Genomic DNA, 13,430 nt, shown 5'->3' on the forward strand with positions numbered 1-13,430 from the left:
ACTCAGACTGAATTACTGGTTGTCCTGGTTTTTCAGTTTGCAGACTGGGGCGGTGGTGGTGGTGGGGATGGCTTTGGCACCTCCATAACTAAATGAGCCAACTCAAGTAACAAATCTCCTCTTATATGTTTCTATACACATCTTATTGGTTCTGTTTTTCTGTAGAACCCTAACACTGTCTCATTCCACTAAGTGTTTGCAGTAGCTGGTTGGGTCATTGTCACATTACAGATGGTAGAGTAACTTTGGCTCCTGATGTCATTCAAACTTATTGAGTACATTTCCCAAAACCATTCTTTGCACATAAGAACTAGTCAATAAATAGCCATTGAAATCAAACTACTCCTGAAACAGACAGTGCAAGTGTCCTCATAAAAAGCTCCTCATTTGCAGAAAACAATAGTAGCCAGTGGAAGCAACTTACCCAGTAATACACTTTCAATAGTAGTTCTAGAAAAGAATATGTTGGCCCTTGATGTATGGCAGAAACCCATAAATATTACAAAGCAATTATCCTCTAATTAAAAATAAATAACTTTTTAAAAAAGAATACACTGATCCTATTTGCTAGGCACTTGTGGGAAAAGAAAGAATTTGTGGAAAAGCAGTCAGAGAAATGAGGGAAGATCAGGAGAAAGAGGAGCTTAGAAAGGAATTTCAAAAAAAGAGGATAACGATGTGTCTGACGCTGTAGGGAATTTTAGTAGGTTGAGGTCAGAGAAGACACTTGGGCATGGGAACTAGGAGCGAGTGGCAGAGACATCGGGAAGAAGAAGCCTGGTGACAGTGGAGGTGACAGTGTCAAAGACTTCCTCTTCAAGAAGTGCTGTGATTAAGGAAAGGGATGAGATAAAAAGCTAGATGGAGGAAGCAGAAGCATCAGGGAACTCTGTTTCAGAAAGCAGGGGTTGGGTGTTTTGGTGGCTGAGCTTAGTTGCTGCTTGAAATGAGATGCAGAAGGTACAAGAGAGGAAGAGAGCAGTTGTCATAAAGAAGCCCTGGAGGCGGGACGATAGAGGAATGGGTCAGCAGGATGGGGACAATCGTTAGCCAGGGGATCCTTTCCTCCAGAAATGAAAAGGAAATGTGAGTAAACTTTCCATTAAGCATTGAGGGCAGACAGGAATTGTTTAAGAAGTGAAGTAGGAAGCAGGACAAAGAAGGAGGTGAGGAGGGGATGATGTGCTGGCATTTTACCTGTGCATCCAGCCCAGACTCTTCTGACCCAGGCTTTTCAAAGTATGGTCCATGGACCAGTGCAGGACCACAGGCTGCTTGTTGCTGGTCTCAATTCAGAGAAGCAGCTTATGTCAGATGCAAAAAAAAGAAAAGAATTACTAAGCACACTATTCCATGCAGCTGAAATTTTCCCCTCTTTGAAAGTGGCAGAGTATTCATTGACCTTCTGGCTGGGTTCCCTTTCTCATCTTGGTGTACAGAGCAGGGAGTTTTGGGTAACGTCTCCTACTGACAGTTCTGCCTTAATATCCCATAGACCTCTCACCATCACCTACCTCCTAAACCAACTTTTGCTCCTTGACTGTCTCCTGCAGGGAGCTGATGCCTCCATGCACCAGGTCTCCAAGACAGAAACATGGGGGAAGGCAGTTTATTCTAGAACTCCAGCACCCTCCTTGATCAGTCATTCACCAGACTCCTCATTACTCTTGCTACTTAGCTCTCAGATCCACCCTCTTCTCTCCAGTCTCAAGATTGCCAATCTAGTCCAGAGTACCAAGACTGGGCTTGGATATTACCACAAACCTTGGGCAAGCCACCCATCAACACTGCTACCCCAATGAGCTGTCCACACCCAAATCTAAACACCTCACTTCCTGGGCTAATCCGTCAATGGTCCCTCCTCATCTATAGGAACACCCTGGAATGGTCCTAGACCCTGCCTCACAAGCTGGGCATTTTGAACTACTGGCGTCTGCCCTTTATCTGACCTCTGAGTATTCAAGCACACTGCTCCCTTCAAGTGTGATTTTTGGTTTCCTGTGTCTGTCACTGCAATGCCTTACCCCTAGGAATAGAATCTGCCACACCAACACCCAGAACAGTGTCTGGGAAAGTGTAGGCTCCCAGTGCTTGTTTGTTGAATGATTAAATGAAGTCAAGACAGAAAGGGACAACGTTGTTGGCCTCATACTGAGCAAAGGTGATGAAAGTGGGGTCATGAAATGCCACGTGGCTATGGTCAAAGTGGGCATTGAGCCTGGACTCCACAGAAATTTGGTCACAGAGATGGCAGGGTAGGAAAGCGGGAAGTCATGTGAACCAGGGCTTAACATGCTTCCACTGGCTGTGACTTCTCTGTCTGTATCTGATACATTCACTACAGCTCTCCTGCCTCACATCAGAAGCATCCATGGCTGAGATCACCTTGCAAAATGAGAGTCCTACCATCTGCACATTTTGTGTCTTCTCTTCATGTCTGTCTGTCTCTGGTTTCTCTCTCTTCCAACCCAAATACCACTACACTCCCAAGCCCTGCCCCGCCCCCAGCAATTCCACTACTATTTTGGCCTCTGCCCTTGATTTTGACCCTATTTACTTACGATGTCATTTTTCACATTCCTTTAAGATATGACTGGCAGAATCTGGCCCCAGATTCCAACATAAGCAATAGATGCTAAGAGAGATCCAATTCTAATATTCTACCCTGGTCTTTAGGACTCCATTTGTTATTATTGTCACTTTATGCTAAAGAATGTCAGATAGGGCAGGGAAGGGAGTTTGGGGGTGGGGTAGGGGCAGAGGAAAACTAGCACAACCTTTTGGAGCCAAATAATAGATTATGGCTGGAAACTCCCGTCTTGATTTGCCTCGAGGGCCACAGTTATATTTGGCTGGCCCCCGATTGACATAATTATTATTGCCAGAAAGTAATTTTAGAAAGAACTTAAAAGGAGGACATGGGTGATTAAAGTTCTAATAATAACATTTCTAAAAAGTCTGGGTTAATGAATCTATAACTCAGGTAAAAGAAAAGAGGCTTCAGGTGTTCAGGGATTAGTGCCTGGAACTGAGTTTGGAAAGAAATATTCTGTGGGGAAGTCAAGTAGGGCAGAGACAGATCACATGCCCCTAAGAAATCTTGGGGAAATAAAAAGAGAGAGAGAGAGAGATGTAGAGAGATGTAGTTCTTTTTTTTCTTTCTTTCTTTTTTTTTTTTTAACGAGGAATGTTCCTCTAAAATTTTTGCAAGTAGAGTTATACAAAGTAGATAAAAAGCAGCAAAGCAGCTTGGTTCATTCACTGAGCATCTCTTACGTGTAAGGTACTGTACTAGTTCTGGAAGATTCCCATGGGTTAGAGCAGGGCTGATCTAAGGGCAGACTTAGTCACTCTGGCTGTTTATAACCAGCATCTGCTTTGATTAGGCCAGGGTCCAACCTGATTGGCTGACACCCTGCCAGTTGTTAAATATTTTGCATGTTACCCTTGGATATAAGGCAAACGTTCTGTCCTAAAATAAATTACAGTTTAGAGGATGAGATGGGCCCACAAATAATAGTGCAATGCTGTGTCGTAAGAATTGAATTTCACATTGTCCTTTACAAAGTGTTTTCACTTTCTCTATCACATCTGAACTTAACAACAGTTCCCTGGTGGGCGTTCCTAGTCTCATGTTGCAGATAACAGAGCATAAAGTTCAAGAGGCAGTGATGTTTTCACATTTCATAGAGCAAGATCCTCCTCTAATTGGCCTCCATCTGAATTTCCCACAATGCCCATTGCCTCCCTATTTAAAACAGGAGATTCATGAAAGCAAACCATTGTTTATTTCATGAATTGATTCTTGATTTCTAAATACAGATTTTCATACTTGAATAACTGATGGAGAGCAATCAATGATAGCTCTGTCACTCTGGTCAGATCAGATCAGTCACTCAGTCGTGTCCAACTCTTTGCGACCCCATGGATCACAGCATGCCAGACCTCCCTGTCCATCACCAACTCCCGGAGTTCACCGAGACTCACGTCCATCGAGTCAGTGATGCCATCCAGCCATCTCATCCTCTGTCGTCCCCTTCTCCTCTTGCCCCCAATCCCTCCCAGCATCAGAGTCTTTTCCAATGAGTCAACGCTTCACATGAGGTGGCCAAAGTACTGGAGTTTCAGCTTTAGCATCATTCCTTCCAAAGAAATCCCAGGGCTCATCTCCTTCAGAATGGACTGGTTGGATCTCCTTGCAGTCCAAGGGACTCTCAAGAGTCTTCTCCAACACCACAGTTCAAAAGCATCAATTCTTTGGCGCTCAGCCTTCTTCACAGTCCAACTCTCACATCCATACATGACCACAGGAAAACCCATAGCCTTGACTAGACGAACCTTTGTTGGCGAAGTAATGTCTCTGCTTTTGAATATGCTATCTACGTTGGTCATAACTTTCCTTCCAAGGAGTAAGCGTCTTTTAATTTCATGGCTGCAGTCACCATCTGCAGTGGTTTTGGAGCCCAGAAAAATAAAGTCTGACACAGTTTCCACTGTTTCCCCATCTATTTCCCATGAAGTGATGGGACCAGTTGCCATGATCTTTGTTTTCTGAATGTTGAGCTTTAAGCCAACTTTTTCACTCTCCTCTTTCACTTTCATCAAGAGGCTTTTTAGTTCCTCTTCACTTTCTGCCATAAGGGTGGTGTCATCTGCATATCTGAGGTGATTGATATTTCTCCCGGCAATCTTGATGCCAGCTTGTGCTTCTTCCAGTCCAGCATTTCTCATGATGTACTCTGCATATAAGTTAAATAAGCAGGGTGACAATATACAGCCTTGACATACTCCTTTTCCTATTTGGAACCAGTCTGTTGTTCCATGTCCAGTTCTAACTGTTGCTTCCTGACCTGCATGCAAATTTCTCAAGAGGCAGATCAGGTGGTCTGGTATTCCCATCTCTTGAAGAATTTTCCACAGTTTATTGTGATCCACCCAGTCAAAGGCTTTGGCATAGTCAATAAAGCAGAAATAGATTTTTCTGGAACTCTCTTGCTTTTTCCATGATCCAGCAAATGTTGGCAATTTGATCTCTGGTTCCTCTGCATTTTCTAAAACCAGCTTGAACCTATGGAAGTTCACGGTTCACATATTGCTGAAGCCTGGCTTGGAGAATTTTGAGCATTACTTTACTAGCGTGTGAGATGAGTGCAATTGTGTGGTAGTTTGAGCATTCTTTGGCATTGCCTTTCTTTGGGATTGGAATGAAAACTGACTTTTTCCAGTCCCGTGGCCACTGCTGAGTTTTCCAAATGTGCTGGCATATTGAGTGCAGCACTTTCACAGCATCATCTTTCAGGATTTGGAATAGCTCAACTGGAATTCCATCACCTCCACTAGCTTTGTTCCTAGTGATGCTTTCTAAGGCCCACTTGACTTTACATTCCAGGATGTCTGGCTCTAGGTCTGTGATCACACCATCGTGATTATCTGGGTCGTGAAGATCTTTTTTGTACATCCTGATAGAAAGTTATAAAAGCCTCATTCTGAGAAAGGAGCCATCAGGAAGCTCAGATGAACTACACAGGGGAAGCATGGATCTCCTTCACGCCCTCTGCTAGGTAGTTCTGTGTAAAACAGACACATGCAAATCAAAACAAAAAGCAAGGACAAGGACAGAGTGGACTGCAGAGAGAGTGAAAATAAACAAAGACGCAAGGAAACAAACAAAAGCTTTAAAGATGAAGAGCACCCGGTTATCCAGAGTCAGAACTTTATTCCTAAACAAGCCACAGCCTATTAGGTAACACAGAATAACAGTACGTGTTCTTCACACCAGCCCTGAGGAAAATAGGTTAAACCTAGTGAAAGTAGTGTTGATAGCTGCAGAAATATACTTGGGATGTATCTGGGAATTCACTCATGCAAAGCACCTCATTCTCCCAAGAGCTGCCTACACATGCAACTACTCTTAAAGACCCTCCAGTCTTGATCTACATGATCACAACTTGTCCCTTAGGCCACAGAGAGGAAAACAAAATCTCTCCTGAGTGTGTGATACTCGCAGTCTGTATCATCATCTGTGCAATCCTCCTGATACAGGAGGATGCCTAGATCCAGGGTCTCAGAGCTGGGACCCTCGGCTGATGTATGTCTATTCTTCTTCCGCACTTGGTAGGCATCTTAGCCCAGCTCCATTCATGCAAATCCCCTAGTGATTTTCTTCATGGAACCTTGCAGAAATGCTACGTCAGGATGGGAAGGGAACTTAGGAATTGTTTAATGCACTCTCTCTTTTACTAGGAAAGAAGCCCGGGGTTTACAAAGGTGAAATGATTTGTTCAAGGTCACAAGAGAGGTTAGTTGCACAATTAATATTAGAGACTCTAATTTTTGGTCCTTGCCATAGGCATTTGTTCATTTAAATGTTTGGAATAGCTTTACTATCACACACCTTACAAAACTAGTAATTTCAACTGGTGTTATAGCATCAGTCACAGAAATTAGGCCACCTTATTAGGACCTGCTCACTGGGACATCCTGACCTGTCTGAGGCGAATTTCGGAAAAGTTGATCATAAATACACTTTTGATTAGATTCTGTTTTGCATGTACTGAGAGAATTTTCTCTAGTATGTATTTGAAAGGGTTTCAGAGTAAACTCTTTCAAGCAAAGACGTTTGCAACAATAAATATTTGTTGCCTGATTGTTCTTTTATTTTTTAAACAAAAACAAAAATTTCACAGACGCTGCCAGGCTTGAATTCCCCTGGGCCAGGACTAGAGTCCTCCCTCCAGCTCTCAGCTCCAGGACACCCGGGACAGAGTCCCTGGCCCTTTGGCCAGGCTTCTCCACTAGCTGGGAGGCCCAAGGAAAAGGGATCATTGACCCTGACTCGGGGCACAAGCCCAGATAGTCATAAGCTAAAGAAGCTGCACCATCCCAGTCAAAGCTTGTCATGAGCCCAGTTCAACAGAAGAAACACATTTCCTCCATCAGCTGCAAATTCTTTGCAGAACTTCTAGGAGTTTCCAGCACCCCCTGCAGCCTCCCAACTGCTGTCCCTGTCCTCCTCCACACCCCCTGCCAGACCCCCATCCAGGATGATTCATTCTTCTGACAGCTCTAACTGTATGTCTTCAGGCCTGGCACACTCTTCTCACTGTCGTCCTCCAGCGAATTTTGGTCACTTTGCTACAAGAGTGGCACCAATTAAATCTCCGTTGAGCAGAGGCATTGATCAATTCTGTTCAATCATGAACACCCAGTCCTGAGTCTCAGGCCAGGGACACAGGAGGTGCACAAGTATTTGATGACTAAATAGATGGATTGATTTTCCAAAAGGGAGTCATTGGCCCTGACTCACCTCTGTCATAGCATAGCACCTTCATAGATGCCCCTCCTGCCTGAGGCTGCTTTCCTGTTGCCCTGACACCTAAGATGGCCTGGCTTTGCCACATCTTTTTCCTGGATCTACTTCCTGTGTTCCATACCAGCTCCTGAGACCATCTGCCAGGTTTCTTTGGAGGGTTTTCTTTTTCCTGTTGAGAGCCATCCACTCAGGCCCATCCTAACAGATGAGGGCACTCTCTTCATCCTCCATCTCGGGGAGAACACCTCCATCTAATGCTGAGTCCAAATGCCACTTCCACAGTGGATGGCAGGTCCCCTGACCCCATTCTGCCCTCCAGGAAACAGAGCTGCCCTCTCTATGAGCAGGTACAACTTGGTTTCCCATGACCCCTGTTACCTTGAACACGCCTCCATCCTTGTGGGAAGGTCATCCAGAGGTTACAGGTTTTATCATCGTCACTTGGAGGCAGGATGGTATAATAGTTAAGAATGTGGCATTGGGGATTGAGCAACACGAGGTCAAGTCTGGCAACTTCTACTTCCTATAGGCAATTTGCTTCATTTCACTACCCCTCAGTTTTCTTATTTGTAAAATCTGGAAAATACCAGGACCTAGCTCATAGGGTAGAAGTGAAACTTAAATGAGAAAAAGTTACTCAATTCATAGTACATATTATACATGCTCACTAAGTGTTTATGTGTCTGAGAGTGGAAAAAAAAATGATGAGTTATTTTCAGAGGAGGGCCATGCAAATTGGAGAAGTTGAGAAAGTGTCAGATATGTCATGGGGGAAGCAAAGAGGCTCTGGGTAAAGATGAGGAGGTTGTTGGAGATTAGGCAAGTTTGGAGTGGAGACAATGAAGAATTAGAGAAAGAGGAGGAGATGACAGAAGAGTAAGAGGGAGTTACATGCTAAGCTTCTCAGGTAAGAGGATCTAGGGGAAGAGTCTGGATGTTTTAAGCAAATTTCCTGACCAGCTCTATTCATCCCCCAGACAAAGGTATGGTCTGCAGACTATGCGAACTCACGGCCTTTCTCTTATTTTATAGCTTTATCATTTCCACCACAGTGACAGATACTACTCTGACACTGGGTGGATCCCAGGTGTCTGGCAGATCCCCTCAGCCGTCCTCAGGCCAACTGCTGCCTGCCCACATACAAAGCTGGAGCCCCTCCTAGCCTGTCATGAAGCTTGAACTTCAAATGACTGACTAAAATACGATTATTGAAGAGGTTCAAGGAGTTAGTTCCTTCTTGCTATGAACACAAGAACAGCAAAGTAAATAAAAGTTCAGTTTATTCTCCTGACCTCACTTTGAGAGATAGCCTCCTGTTCATTTGTTCACTCGATACTGTGTCTGGCTCGCTGATGAAAGTCAGGGCTGAGACAAACCCTGACCTGGAACACCAGAAATTTCCACCATTCTTCTGCCTCCTAGGTGGTCTGTGTCTCAGCAGAGGACTCCATGGGCACACTAAGGGCAGGCTGAGGGGCCAGCTTCTCAACCCACCCCAACTTTGAGCTGAGGCTGCTGCTGCTGCTGCTAAGTCACTTCAGTCGTGTCCGACTCTGTGCGACCCCATAGACGGCAGCCCAACAGGCTCCCTGGTCCCTGGGATTCTCCAGGCAAGAACACTGGAGTGGGTTGCCATTTCCTTCTCCAAAAATGAAAGTGAAAAGTGAAAGTGAAGCCGCTCAGTCGTGTCCAACTCTTAGCGACCCCGTGGACTGCAGCCTACCAGGCTCCTCCATCCATGGGATTTTCCAGGCAAGAGTACTGGAGTGGGGTGCCATTGCCTTCTCTGGAGCTGAGGCTAAGAGAGGTTAAATAGCTTACCCAAGGCTACCTGGTCTGGAAATGGTGAAACCAGCTCTCCACCCAGATAATTGGTCTCCCAGCTTCCTTTATGACCTCCCCTCCCAATCTATTCCCCTTACAGAACTCTCCTTTAAAAGAAGAGTTTCCTCTTCTTTAAAAGAGGAAAGTCTCAAACAGTCACTCTCTTGTTAAAAATATTGGGTTGGCCAAAAATTTCCTTTGGGTTTTTCCATAAGACACAGTGAAAAGATCTGAAAGAACTTTTTGGCCAACCCAATACTTCAGCACTTTCTCTTCCATTTGAATACAACTCATTCTTTCCTTGTGGCTTAGCTGGTAAAGAATCCACCTGCAGTGCAGGAGACCTGGAATCAATCCCTGGGTTGGAAAGATCTCCTGGAGAAGGGAAAGACTACCCACTCCAGTATTCTGGCCTAGAGAATTCCATGGACTGTATAGTCCATGGGGTCCATGGGGTGGCAAAGAATCAGACAGGACTGAGTGACTTTCACTTCCACTTTCATTCTTCTCTAGGCCTGCAGAGAATGCCCTGTAGGGTCTGGCTCCCATTTCACTGCACTGCCTCAATAATGTCCCTTTTCTTTCTCTCACTAAACTCCAGCCCGTCAGATCCGGAAGGAGGCTGATCTCTTTCCAGCCTGAGTGTATGTCTGTGAGCCATTTCCTTCCCAGAAGGCTCGTCCCCAGCTCTTTGCATACTGGACTCCTTTTCTTCCTTCTAGTTTGAGCTTAGATATCACCTCACTTGCAGTTTTTAAAAAAATTAGTTCCTACTCTTATTCTACATCATAGCCCCCTGTTTATTTTCTTCATGGAAAATAAAATTTTGAAATTACTTGTCAATAATCTGTACTGTTTCTTTCTACTGAAACAGGTTTCTGACGGCATGAGGTCAGGGGTTTTGTCTCATTTTTCACTGAACACACTCCCCTTTACTTGTGAGGTGATCATTAAATGCTTGTTGAATAAATGAATGAAAGGTTTGACTCAGAGGTAAATTTACATGAAGCCAATAAATTTAATCCTCAGGGCCCCTCATTTTCTAAGGAATGTAGGCTCATGTCCACATGGTAGTATTTTTGAAAAACTTGCAGCAACAAAGATATTTGAGCTGCAATTATTTAAACCTGCAGAAGTGTTTTACATGGGTCTAAACACTTCCAGGTATAGTTACGTCACTACTGGCTATTCCAAAGCAAGCCTGGTGTCCAGGAATACTGCTACTGTCCTCTGGGAGGGCTCACTTGATCTTGGGACACAAGGGTGTGGGCCTGTGGCATCAGAAGTATGTGGATTCGGAGGAGAAACAAAGCCTGGAGTGCACGGCCCCGGCTGGTAGTCTGTGGAAAGTTCTCCCAAATCTTACAGCTTGTTCGTGAAACCTCAGTAGAGTTTTACCAACTTTGGTCACAATCCTAAAAATGTATGTGACATCCCTAAGACTAAGTTACACATCTGAAAGGAACTTTTCCAAATTATTATTTGCTGTTCTTGTTGTTCAGTCTTTAAGTCATAGCTGATTCTTTTGTGACCCCATAGACTGTAGCCTGCCAGGCTCCTGTCCATAGGATTTCCCATGCAGGAATACTGGAGTGGGTTGCCGTTTCCTCCTCTGGGGGATCTCTCCAGGGGCCAAACCCACGTCTCCTGTACTGAAGGTGGATTCTTTACCACTGAGCCACCTGGGAAGCCTGGTAAACACTTATGCAGTTCAGTTCAGTTCAGTCGCTCAGTCGTGTCCGACTCCTTGCGACCCCATGAATTGCAGCACACCAGGCCTCCCTGTCCATCACCAACTCCCAGAGTTCACTCAAACTCATGTCCATCAAGTCGGTGATGCCATCCAGCCATCTCATCCTCTGTTGTCCCCTTCTCTTCCTGCTCCCAATCCCTCCCAGCATCAGAGCCTTTTCCAGTGAGTCAACTCTTCTCATGAGGTGGCCAAAGTATTGGAGTTTCAGCTTTAGTATCAGTCCTTCCAAAGAACACCCAGGACTGATCTCCTTTGGAATGGACTGGTTGGATCTTCTTGCAGACCAAGGGACTCTCAAGAGTCTTCTCCAACACCACAGTTCAAATGCATCTTATAAGGAAAAAACAAATTTCCTACAATTATGGATCCCAGATACTAGTCATTTTGCATCACAAAAGGTGAACTATTTCTTAAAACCTTTTATTGGAAAATTAGTTGATTTAAAATGTTGTGTTAGTTTCAGGTATACAGCAAAGTGGATCAGTTATTCATATACATATATTCACTCTTTTCTTTCTTTTAGATTCTTGTCCTATATAGGCCAAAAGAGAGCACTGAATAGAGTTTCCTGTGCTATACAGCAGGTTCTTATTAGTTAACTAGCTTATATATAGTAGCGTATACATGTCAATCCCAATCTCCCAATTTATCCTTCTCCCGACCCTGCCTTATCCCCCATTAACTACAAGTTTGTTACAGGCCTGGCACATAATAAGTACTATATAAGGGTAGGCAATTGGTAGTTGATTGAAGATGTGGAGTATTCACTGAGGGTGAACTTCACACAAATTAAAAAATATAGTTTAAGAGGTCAGGAGATCTTAGGATGGAATGCAGAATGTGACAAAATAGCCTAACTGGTAGTGTTGGAGAAGACTCTTGAGAGTCCCTTGGACTACAAGGAGATCCAACCAGTCCATTCTGAAGGAGATCAGTCCTGGGATTTTTTGGAAGGAATGATGCTAAAGCTGAAACTCCAGTACTCTGACCACCTCATGCGAAGAGTTGACTCATTGGAAAAGACTCTGATGCTGGGAGGGATTGGGGGCAGGAGGAGAAGGGGACGACAGAGGATGAGATGGCTAGATGGCATCACTGACTCAATGGACGTGAGTCTGGGTGAACTCCAGGAGTTGGTGATAGACAGGGAGGCCTGGCGTGCTGCGATTCATGGGGTCGCAAAGAGTCAGACATGACTGAACGACTGATCTGATCTGATTACTAATGTGTGAAACAACCTTACTGAAAGGGATGGGGGTGGGGAAGGAGTGCTGACCTAAGTCACTTTGCAAATTAGTAGAATCTGTAAGACTTAAGGCTAAAGAAACTGTGTGTAAGTACTGTACTCTAGCTGATAAAGCTGAGTCTCACAGGAGGAAGAGTTAACAATTCTGATATTGCTGCACAACTGTACTGGAATTGAACAATTAAAAGAGGGTGGATGGTGGAAGCAGGCTTCTCACTGTTGAAGTGGGAGGTTAGCAATATTAAGGAAAAGGGTCTGGAATGATACATGAAGTAATAGTTGAGAGAGGCAGACCTTTGTACTAACTGATGTTTAGCTTAATATAGATAAGGATGGTTACATATAGAAATATACATAGATATGTATATTTACACAGGTTAGTATATACATTCAGATCAGATTAGTCGCTCAGTCGTGTCTGACTGTTTGCGACCCCGTGAATCGCAGCACACCAGGCCTCCCTGTCCATCACCAACTCCTGGAGTTCACCCAGACTCACGTCCATCGAGTCAGTGATGCCATCTAGCCATCTCATCCTCTGTCGTCCCCTTCTCCTCCTGCCCCCAATCCCTCCCAGCATCAGAGTCTTTTCCAATGAGTCAACTCTTCGCATGAGGTGGCCAAAGTACTGGAGTTTCAGCTTTAGCATCATTCCTTCCAAAGAAATCCCAGGGCTCATCTCCTTCAGAACGGACTGGTTGGATCTCCTTGCAGTCCAAGGGACTCTCAAGAGTCTTCTCCAACATCACAGTTCAAAAGCATCAATTTTTCAGCGCTAAGCCTTCTTCACAGTCCAACTCTTACATCCATACATGGCCACGGGAAAAACCATAGCCTTGACTAGACAAACCTTTGTTGGCAAAGTAATGTCTCTGCTTTTGAACATGCTATCTAGGTTGGTCATAACTTTCCTTCCAAGGAGTAAGCGTCTTTTAATTTCATGGCTGCAGTCACCATCTGCAGTGATTTTGGAGCCCAGAAAAATAAAGTCTGACACTGTTTCCATATTTTGTCAGCTGTAAGGTCCTTGAAGCAACTAAATTTTAGTATTAATGAATGTACTTAATATTTAGATCTTGTTTTGTAATACCAGTCTCCATTAGAAGGAACCAGAGTTCCTTGGAGGAATGGTTGATTTTATGACTGAGGAAGGAAATATACAAGATGATCCTGGAATATCTCCAGTGTCAGAAAGTAAAGTGTTAAAAAAAAAATAGCAACATAAGGACAGGGTATTTCAAAGGTGGCATTGGAGCCAAGTAAAACAGCCCCCAATGGTTAAAGTTGGGAATAAT

This window comes from Bos javanicus, chromosome 16 (assembly GCF_032452875.1).
Source record: "Bos javanicus breed banteng chromosome 16, ARS-OSU_banteng_1.0, whole genome shotgun sequence".
NCBI lineage: Eukaryota > Metazoa > Chordata > Mammalia > Artiodactyla > Bovidae > Bos > Bos javanicus.